This window comes from Henckelia pumila, chromosome 3 (assembly GCF_033568475.1).
Source record: "Henckelia pumila isolate YLH828 chromosome 3, ASM3356847v2, whole genome shotgun sequence".
NCBI lineage: Eukaryota > Viridiplantae > Streptophyta > Magnoliopsida > Lamiales > Gesneriaceae > Henckelia > Henckelia pumila.
In genome coordinates this window covers 68,284,398-68,294,364 of record NC_133122.1, presented here as the reverse complement: position 1 = coordinate 68,294,364, position 9,967 = coordinate 68,284,398, and the positions used below count along the sequence as shown (strand labels likewise).

Here is a 9,967-nt window from a genome sequence, read left to right as displayed (position 1 = left end):
CCACTAATCCGTTTTGACACCTCTACGCCAAACACTGTGTAATAAGACTCACTGTATGTAATAATTTGGCCACCTCAATGCTATGCCATTTGAGCTTGTTTGGGCCGTAAAGTTTACGAACTCAGTCCTAAAAGTGATGGGCCAAATCTATGTAATATATTGGGCCCTCTCCAAATCCAACAGTATAGCCCAAAGACTATACACATCACATCGTCAAGGAGCCTACACTAATACAGAAAGCTTGTATTCCTGCTCCTGCTCATCAAGGCAAGGTGGGAAATCTCATCAAATTTTGGTATTTCATTGTAAGGTGTCAACAAATGTTGTATCATTAACTGTGGTGAGTTCACTCGACATGATGTAATTGGGGCTGCAGAGACAGGATCAGGGATGACGCTTGCCTTTGGTTTTCCAATTTTACAACGGCTTCTCGAAGAACAAGAAAAAGTGGAAAGGCTCTTGGAGGAAAAAGGAGAAGCCAGGGAGAGAATTGCTCCACGTGGTGTTATGTGTGCTCTAATCGTTACCCCCACGAGAGAGCTTGCTCTTCAGGTACTTGTGATTGCTTATTTGGTTCTCTTTTTAAATCCTAGAAAATCTTATAGAAATCTGTTGTTACAATTAACATGCTGTCCTATTCCCAAGGTCACCGATCATATCAAGGAAGTAGCAAAAGGAACGATATTCAGGGTTGTCCCTATTGTTGGTGGGATGTCAACAGAGAAGCAAGAAAGACTTCTTAAAGCAAGACCTGAAATTGTTTTTGGAACTCCTGGGAGACTGTGGGAGCTTATGTTTGGGGTAGAGATTCATCTTGTGGAGGTTAGACTGATGATTTTTTAGTTCACTGTGTAGGAGTTTGTTTAATTGTGTCATAACTCGTGATCAACCATCATTGTCTTGAATCCCATTGCTTATTTTCAGTCCGCAATTTCTTTTGCCTAATTGTCATGTACAATTTTATTTTCATTAAGTGCTATAATGCTATTACACCCGAATTTGCTGCTATGTATATCCACTGAGAATGCTCTGAATTACAATTGAAATATAGTATTTTATAATCAGTCGGTGATATAATGAAATATTTTCTTGTCTGGAAATGAGAAAACGTTCTTTCTTTCTGAGTCATTTCATTTTTTGCCTTTTGTGACCTACAATTGATGCACATGATAATTGGCTTGTGGTATCCACTTCTATACTCTTTTTTTCTCTGCATTTGTAACTTTTCATGGGAACTGTTTGCATATTAATTGAAACTTTCAACACCAATCTATGAAAACCATTGTAATTTGAAGGAATTCATAAAGGTTGGCATATAAAGTCAACAACGGTAGCTTCTTAAATTTCTGAAATAAAACTTTTTGTGCTTGTGTCAGAATGATATTTCCTATTCCTCCTTAAACAAGAATAGCAGTGACTCACATTTTTGTTGTTGCAGCTGCACTCCTTGTCATTTTTTGTTTTAGATGAGGCTGATCGCATGATAGAAAGTGGCCATTTTCGTGAGTTACAATCCATTGTTGATATGCTTCCCACGAATAGGGAATCGAATGTGAATCAGTCTGAGAATACCCAGAGTTGAAGGACACTTTCAAGCCTCCAAAGAAAGAAAAGGCAAACCTTTGTGTTTTCTGCAACTCTTGCTCTATCAGCTGATTTTCGGAAGAAATTAAAATGTGGATCATTGAATTCAAAAAAAGAATACCTTAATTCAATGGAAACCCTTTTAGAAAGAGCAGGAATGAGGGCAAACACTGCAATAGTAGATCTTACAAATGCCTCCATTTTGGCAAATAAGCTCATGGAATCCGTAATCGAGTATGTTTTCCTCTGTTGCATTTTATTATATTTCTAACTTATTTTTTAAATATCTAATATATTTAGTTAGATTGCAAGTCCCATTTCAGGGTTATATCTCATTTGTTATTAGGATGCAAGGTTCTTGTTTTTACCAGGCTGCTTATTTTATCTGCATGCTTTTGTTGCTTGGTCCATTCCTGGTATTTGGTTGTTGTTGCCCATCTTGCTGGCAATTGCTTATCTGTGAGTTACAGATGCAGGGAAGAAGAAAAGGATGCCTACTTGTATTACATTTTGAGTATTCATGGACAAGGTCGCACAATTGTCTTCTGCACTTCAATATCGGCATTACGTCGCATTTCTTCACCCTTGGGCATCCTCGGAGTCAATGTTTGGAACCTTCATTCAGAGATGCAGCAGCGAGCACGCTTAAAGGTTGGTTAGTTGTTAAACAACTTGAACACTGTCTGGCTTCGTCCATCTTCTGGTGTTGTGATCTTGTGAGATGAATTTTTTTTTAAAATCTTATTGGTTCTGTATTATTCTATAATATTATGTCTTTATTGTCAAAATTATCCATTCCTATGCTAGTTTAGTGGTTGTAGACCCATATGTTATGTTGGCTTTGCCAGGTGTTAGAGACCCATATGTTATGTTGAATTTCAGAATACAAATAATGTATTTAATCCAGGTCTGCACTACACAGCGCAATTAATAAGAAATTAAGAGTGCTTTATTCCTGTTTAAAATGCCTGGTTAACAATATTCTGTAAAGTAAAAAATATTTGCAATATTATTTATGAAAAGAAACTTAATTGTATTGACTAAGGCATAAAGCACGTCCAAAAAGAAAAACAGATGAAACAAAAACTTAATGTTATTTTCTCTGTATGTATTGGTTGTCTCTGCTATGTTGTTAGAACCATATTTTTATTTTTCAATTTTTTTATCGAATTGCCATTTTTTCCTTCTGTTGCTTACAATTTGGTTTCTCATGACTTGTGCCAATTCAGGCAGTTGATCGTTTCCGTGCAAATGAGCATAGCATACTTGTTTCTACTGATGCTGTGGCACGAGGACTTGATTTTCCTGGTGTTCGAACTGTTATTCATTATCAGCTCCCACTTTCTGCTGAAGTAAATTTGCACCAAATATTGTTTCTGATTTTGCTTTAAACTGATGCAATTATGATGCAGTTATTGAGAAGAATCATATTTCTCTAATTGGTATACGTCCATAGATGTGGAAGAACAGCTAGAGCTTTTACTGATGGTTGCAGCATTGTTCTAATCTCACCGAGTGATGCATCAAAATTCGCAGCTCTGTGCAATTCATTTTCAAAGGTAATCGGTTATTTATAGTTCTCAAGCATAAGAATAACTGTAGGGCTTAAATGAAACATGAAAGAATGCAGTTAAAATTTGGAGGCCCAGTGCATGTATTATGACTTCAGAACCTGGTTTTCCAATTAAATCTGGGAGCTTGCACATGAATTTGTGAACTTCTTCATTTACATAGAAATTGTCCGTCTATTTTCTGTGGGTTGATGCCTGATCTCCGCCTTTGATAAGATATCTGCCTCTCACTGCTATGTGGTCATGCTATTTCAAGCTTTTGATGCATAACATGGTGCCATGCTTAGTATCTGTCTATGTAGCACGGGTACCCCTAAATTTTTTTTTGAAGTATCGGGTACGGGTATGACACGCGAATACGCGTGTTGGATACGGCAAAACCCATGTCGTTGACTTTTTTAAAGTTTGACTGGTCGGATACGTTTTTCGTACGGCTAGGGTACGGCGTGGACACGGTGGCGGAGACACATTTTCCGGGTACATTTGGGCTAAATTTCAAATAATTAAAAGTTTCAAGGGTTAAATTAAAAAATAATAAATTGCCTAGGACTAATTGATAAATAGATTAAAAATGAATTGGGCCTAAAATAGCCCTAAATTAACCATTCTTTCTTATGTCTTCTCTTTCCCCATTCTTTTCTGCCTCTCTCATGGGCGATAATCACCGGCACCAACACCAACACCAACACCAACACCAACACCAACACCACTCCTTGAAGATTGCTGCTCGCCGCCGCCGCCGCCCGCGGCCCTCCTTTAAATATATATATATATATATATACATAATATTTATATATTTTTTAATAATAGCCGTACCGTATCTTATATTTTCAAAAATTTTCGTATCTATCCGATACGATACCCGTAACCGTATCCATGCAACATAGGTATCACTTTAACTTGATTGCTGTTGTTTGTTGGCTTTTTCAATGCATGCATTGTATTCCTTCTGTTGTACTTATCTACGAGAGCAGCATCTTGAAATTTGTAATAGCTTTGCAGTTTGCACTTTGTACTATTTTGGTGTGTATTGGCCATGTAGATAGTTTGCACTTTGCGCGGTGATGCACATTTTCAATTATTGTACCTCTCTGTTTATTTTAAACTTTGCACGATGACACATTTTCAAAAAAATTTGAAGTGTCCATGCTACATATTCCTTTGTTGGCCTTCGTGTTAATGTTTATTATAGGCCATAGGGCTATACAAGAAAAAAATTAAACTGCAGTTTCTGTGAGTTTTATTTACGTGGAACTTTGTTTGGAATGGATGTTGTCCAGGAAAGTTTCCAGCATTTTCCGGTTGAAGTCTCATACATGGCAGACATTATGAAATGATCATCTCTTGCACAGAAAATAGACAAAATTGTGCGGAAGGATTCCCAGGTAATGCGGAATTTATTTGTATTTAATGAGGGGGTCACTGAACATTGGAGTTGCAAACATAGTTGGAATTTTTATTTTATTTTCTGATTCTGAACAAAGCCAGTGGTGTTTACGTGATCTACTTGTAATGTTTGCTTTCCTGATATATTTTTTTGTCCATGTGATTATTCATGCCCGTATCAATGCTTAGTTTCATATGTGCTGTCTAAAAAAAGTACAGGATTTGCCCCCTTATTCACCCATTCCAACACCCCGAATTTTCTAAAAAATAGCTAGACAAGTACTATGGTATCATGGGTCATCCTCTAGAACCAAGTGATCAGCTTTAAACTGACACCATTTCATGGGGAGAATGGATTGCTTGATTGCTCTCATCCAGCAGGAGAAGGCAGAGAAAAGTTGGTTGGAGCGAAATGCTGAATCGATTGAACTTATTTTGGACGATAATGATAGTGAGGACGAAAGACTGAAGAAATACAGACAAAAGAAAGCCACATCAAATCAACTTAAGAAGTTGCAGCAGGTATGTGATTAAATAAGACTTATTATCCCTTGTTCAATTGGAATTTTCAGAATTGGGTGGTATATTTTGGGACCCAGTCATTTCTTGTGTTGCTAAACTGCAGGAGCTCAACTCTTTGCTTTCGAAGCCATTGCAACCTAAAACATTTCCAAAGAGATTTTTGGCTGGGGTAAGTACATGTACTCTGAAACACGCTCAATTTTTGTGGTAGAAATACATTTGTACACATTTCATCACAGTTGGATTAACTTACAAACTTGAAGGGAAGCCCTTGATTTGAAAAATGATTTGTATCAATGTTCATGGGCCTGTTACGAATGTCAGTGCTTCCTTTTTTGAGGAATTTGTTCATTGTATAATCCAACCAAAAATGAGGGAAGAGGGGAAACAGGACTTGAGGCACCATTTGATGTATAAAAAAGAATTAGTTTTTTTTATTTATGTTCATCCGAACATTTTGCAATGTCGTATACATGTCATTGGAAATGTCACCAAGTATTGGATGCTAGTAAATTGTTTGAGAGATTAATTGACAGTGCCAAGTTTTAATTGAACTTGTGTAAGTTTTGGCAATTATGATGATGTCAATTCTTGAACAATGATTTAGGGAGAAAATTTTTAAAAAATAATTTCTTTCCTTAAAAGAAATTATATGGTAATATAACCACCACCAATAATTAAGATGGGCATCCTTATGTCAGGTTTATCATCGAATGTTTGATTATATTAGTAGCGGCATTTGATGAAGAGCTAATGCTCAATCACTTCTCCTGTTTGAAACTTTTCAATGTTCCACAACCTGATGTCAACTGTTTCCAGGCTGGTGTCTCGCCACTTCTTCAACATCAATTTGAGGAATTAGCGAAACAGAAAATTTGTGGTCCAAGTAATATTGTCCAGAATAAGAGGCAGTTGGTGGTCATAGGTCAGGATTTCGTGGAGCCACTTCAGGCATTGAGGAGCGCAAGCAAAGAGGTATTATACTTCCATGTGTATAGTACCATCCTGCAGAATTCACATTGGAGTTTGAAGAAACTGATATACTAATTTAGGGACTTGTGTCTCATTGTTCTAATGCATGAGCAAGTAATTTTGTCTGAAATTTCATTGTTGCTCCTTGTGTATGCATGTCTCTGATGGCTATTCTGACAATGAGAACTAAAAATCAAGTGATTTTTTTAATATGTCAATATTTCTAGTTGTATCGAGTCATTTCTTACTCAACTCAAATCCCGGTCTCTACATTGATGTTTTTAGGCAAGCTTGGATCTTAAAGAGATCGCAGAGAAGCACAAGAGTATGGACAACACGAGAAAAAGGAGGAAAGAGATGAAAAAACGTATGTCCATCTTTCCTTCTTGCATTTTTATATCCACCAGCAGGGTCCATTTCATTGTTTTATTCTTTTATTATCCCTTTAGCTCAACCTTGGCATTTCTTGCTAACCAGGTATGCACGATCAACAACGAAATCAGAGGAGAAAGCTAAAGCAGGGAAGTTAGCATAAGCAACAATTCAAAATTCTTGCGAATATGGAAATTTGTTTTCGAGCACAACAATTTTGTTTCATTGCTCTTAGGTTTGGTCTTTCTTGTTCGGATGATATTAAATGATAATGTAAAAGTTTAATGCGACAATCATTTTTTATGGTTTGTTTAATATTAATACGAAGTAGAATTTGGGAATTCATTCTTCTACAGTTCTACTTTGAACCCTCGACCAACACGAAAAAAAAAATATGATGAGATTTTTATTTATTTGTTTATTAACGGAGAATTTACCTTAAATTTCACCCTTGTAGTTGTATATGTATTATCTAATGTGTGTTGGATTCAAATTTACATATATATATTTTTTAAAAAATCAACCATCTGGCTTCCATCATTGATCATTGGATTATTATTTGTGTACAGCAATCATCGTTCCTTCGGTACATTGTATCAGCAACTGATGTGTCTCATCTTTTTCTTAAAAAAACTTTTGGAAATTCAAACTAGGTTTGCCATAGCCAATTGCTGGGCTGCTTATATAGGTAGATAGTGTTTGATAAAGATTTTAATAAGTATTTTTTTTCTTACATAGTGTTTGGGATAACTTCAAATTTTGTTAAGTATAAAAAATGCTTTCTAGAAGCTCTTTCAAACACTATTTTTATGTAACAATGCACGTCTTTTAAAGAACACGCTATGCACGGCGGAAGCCATCGCTTTCTTCCCCAAACATGTGTGGAAAATTCATCATACAAAAAAACTGCATTTTTAATTTTGTAATTTTGTGATTGTGATTTTGTCTTTATGTTATTATTATTATTATTCGACAATTTTAATTATTTTTAGTTGAGCGTGCTATATAACCCATCATATTAACATTGTATTGGTTCTATATCATCGTGAAGTCAGAAAAAAAGTAAAATTGTAATAAAAAAACTTAGATATTGGACTAAACTAAAATTTGATAATATATAGAACTAAAATCGTAAATAAGAAAATATATAAGATTGAAAAACAAACATAAAAAATTGTTTTTCTTTTGAAACACAAAATTGTGATTGTAAAAAGAAATGTAAATTTGCAACACAAGTATTAAAAAATTAAAATGAGATAATTAATTATAATAAGCATATGATGTTGGTACCTGTGAAGACCGAGAAATTCCGCATACATGCAAGACCATTTTATCTAAATAGATGCATGTAATTCAAAATTTTGAAGAGACAAATCCAAGCACCTTGCATCACTTTGTAACTGTTATTTGACCCCATAATCCAGCCACTAAATGACTAATTATGAAGCCAGATTATGGCTGAATTAAGGGCAATAAAACATGATCATTAAGGCCATTTAAGTGAGAGCCTTTCATCTACTCTTTCCTTCTATAAATACCACACTAAGGTGAAGGCATGAGCACACCAAACACAAGACTTCTTCTTCTAAAAATTGGAGAAAATAAGGGTTAGGGTAATAGAAATTCTGTCCAGTCTTAGAGCCAAGGTCTGCCCAAGAATCGAGCAAAGAAGTACTGTCCGATTTCAAGTATGTTTTCAGCCAAATAATAGTTGTTTGCATCCCATTATTTTCGTGTGAATCAAGTAAGTGGGTTTTTGTATGTATATTTCTTGATATAAAGTTTGCACACTTATACTTCTTCGTAAGTTGGCTTATATATATATTTTAAAATGATGATGTTCCTGTTTTCGAAAATCCGATCGTACACCAATTAATTTGCATCATTGATATGTATCAGATTTATTCTATCCCATGTGATTCCTTCGTATGTTTTAAGATGTTCGTTTCATTCGATCATATTTCATGTGCTTTCGTGTCCTTTGAATTGTATATGTTTTCTTTGAATAATATTTTGTAATTCTTTGAGGTTTCAAAACGACAATATTATGATTTTATTTTGAAGTGGAAAGAAAACATGAAAGATAAGATATGATCCTCACATGGTAGGTATAAAACCGTTATATGGCCCCTACACGGTAAGTATAAAACCGTTATATTGGCCCCTACACGATGGGTATAAAACCGTTATATTTGTCTCGCCCCTTAGAGGAGTAACGTATAGGAGATAGAAAACGAACCACGAATAATGAAATAAAATTTCAGTGCCTTTTCTATGTTCACGTTCTATTTATGAAAAGATCTCCTAGTTAAGCCCTTGCAAGAACATATCATATTTAGACTCATCACTGACATTAATATGAGGACAGAACGACAAAAAAATTATAAACCTCTGATGATTTCATCTATAGTCATCGACCCTTGCTTCAGAGTTAACAATTTCATAGATCGTTCCTGGCGAATAGCTGGAGAAAAGTAAAATTTCCTAAATTGCCGGAGGAAGTCTTCCCATGTTACCTGGATTTTTATTGTGAGTACCTGGGCAGACTTCTCTTTCCACCATTTCCTCGTTATTTCTTCTAAAACGATACAAGCACTTCCATCTTTTGCTCTTCAGTACAAGAAAAAGATCGGAAACTACCTTCGATCCTATCCAACCAATCCTCAGCAACCTCAGGGTTCTCACCTCCCACCAAGGGTTTCGGCCCAACCTGCAAGAACTTATTCAAGGTATAACGGCATCAACGCTCATGATGATGATGTCCATGGTGATGCCCCTGTGCATCTCCCGCTTCCGCAGGACCTATTGCATGAGGTTCCTCTCCTTGCTCGGCCATTATACTGCAAGGATTATCAGTTATGAAATTCCAATTCATTATACTAAATCCCAAAATACCCAATTTTCATGCTCTGATACCATAAATATAGTGACCCGCCCGGATCACCTACTAACTAGCAGTCTTAAGCATGCAATTTTCTTAATATAAAAATAACAGTCATTATTCTAATTTAACAGAGTTTATTGTGGAAACTTAAAAACCAACTATTTACAAGATAAACCGGCGGAATACAAACGGAATGACAAACCCAAGTGTTTTCACCCAAAATATATACAACTGACACTGACTGTAGCAAGTATCTCCTGGCATCTCCAAAACCTGAAACTACCCCGCTTTGATCCACCTGCTCCATCCAATCTGAGACCTGTCCCATGGAATGGGGTGTCCAAGACAATACCAAAGACGTGAGCGACTAACGCACAGTACATAAATATGAGTATACAAAACTTAACATGATGCATGCTACGTGAAATGACTGGGGTGACTGGTCAAATACCAAGTCGTGCTCAAACTAGGCGCCAATGAATATGTAGCACCATCTTGGACTCTGACCACTGGGTAGCTCACACACTCGTCTAGATCACCATAGTATCAGTCTTCGCTCAGTGTGGTAACTCCCAGTGTCAGACAATATAAACAAGTGTAGGGCTAAGAGACCCTACGAGAAAGGCTATCTAAGGAGATACAACTCAACGTGTATGTGCACATGCATAATGTATTT

At 36.0% G+C, this 9,967-nt stretch overlaps 1 pseudogene; it reads left to right on the top strand.

The window, feature by feature from the left end:
• Nucleotides 1-334: 334 nt before the first annotated feature.
• Nucleotides 335-6,797, top strand: LOC140887649 (DEAD-box ATP-dependent RNA helicase 13-like; annotated as a pseudogene).
• Nucleotides 6,798-9,967: the final 3,170 nt, after the last annotated feature.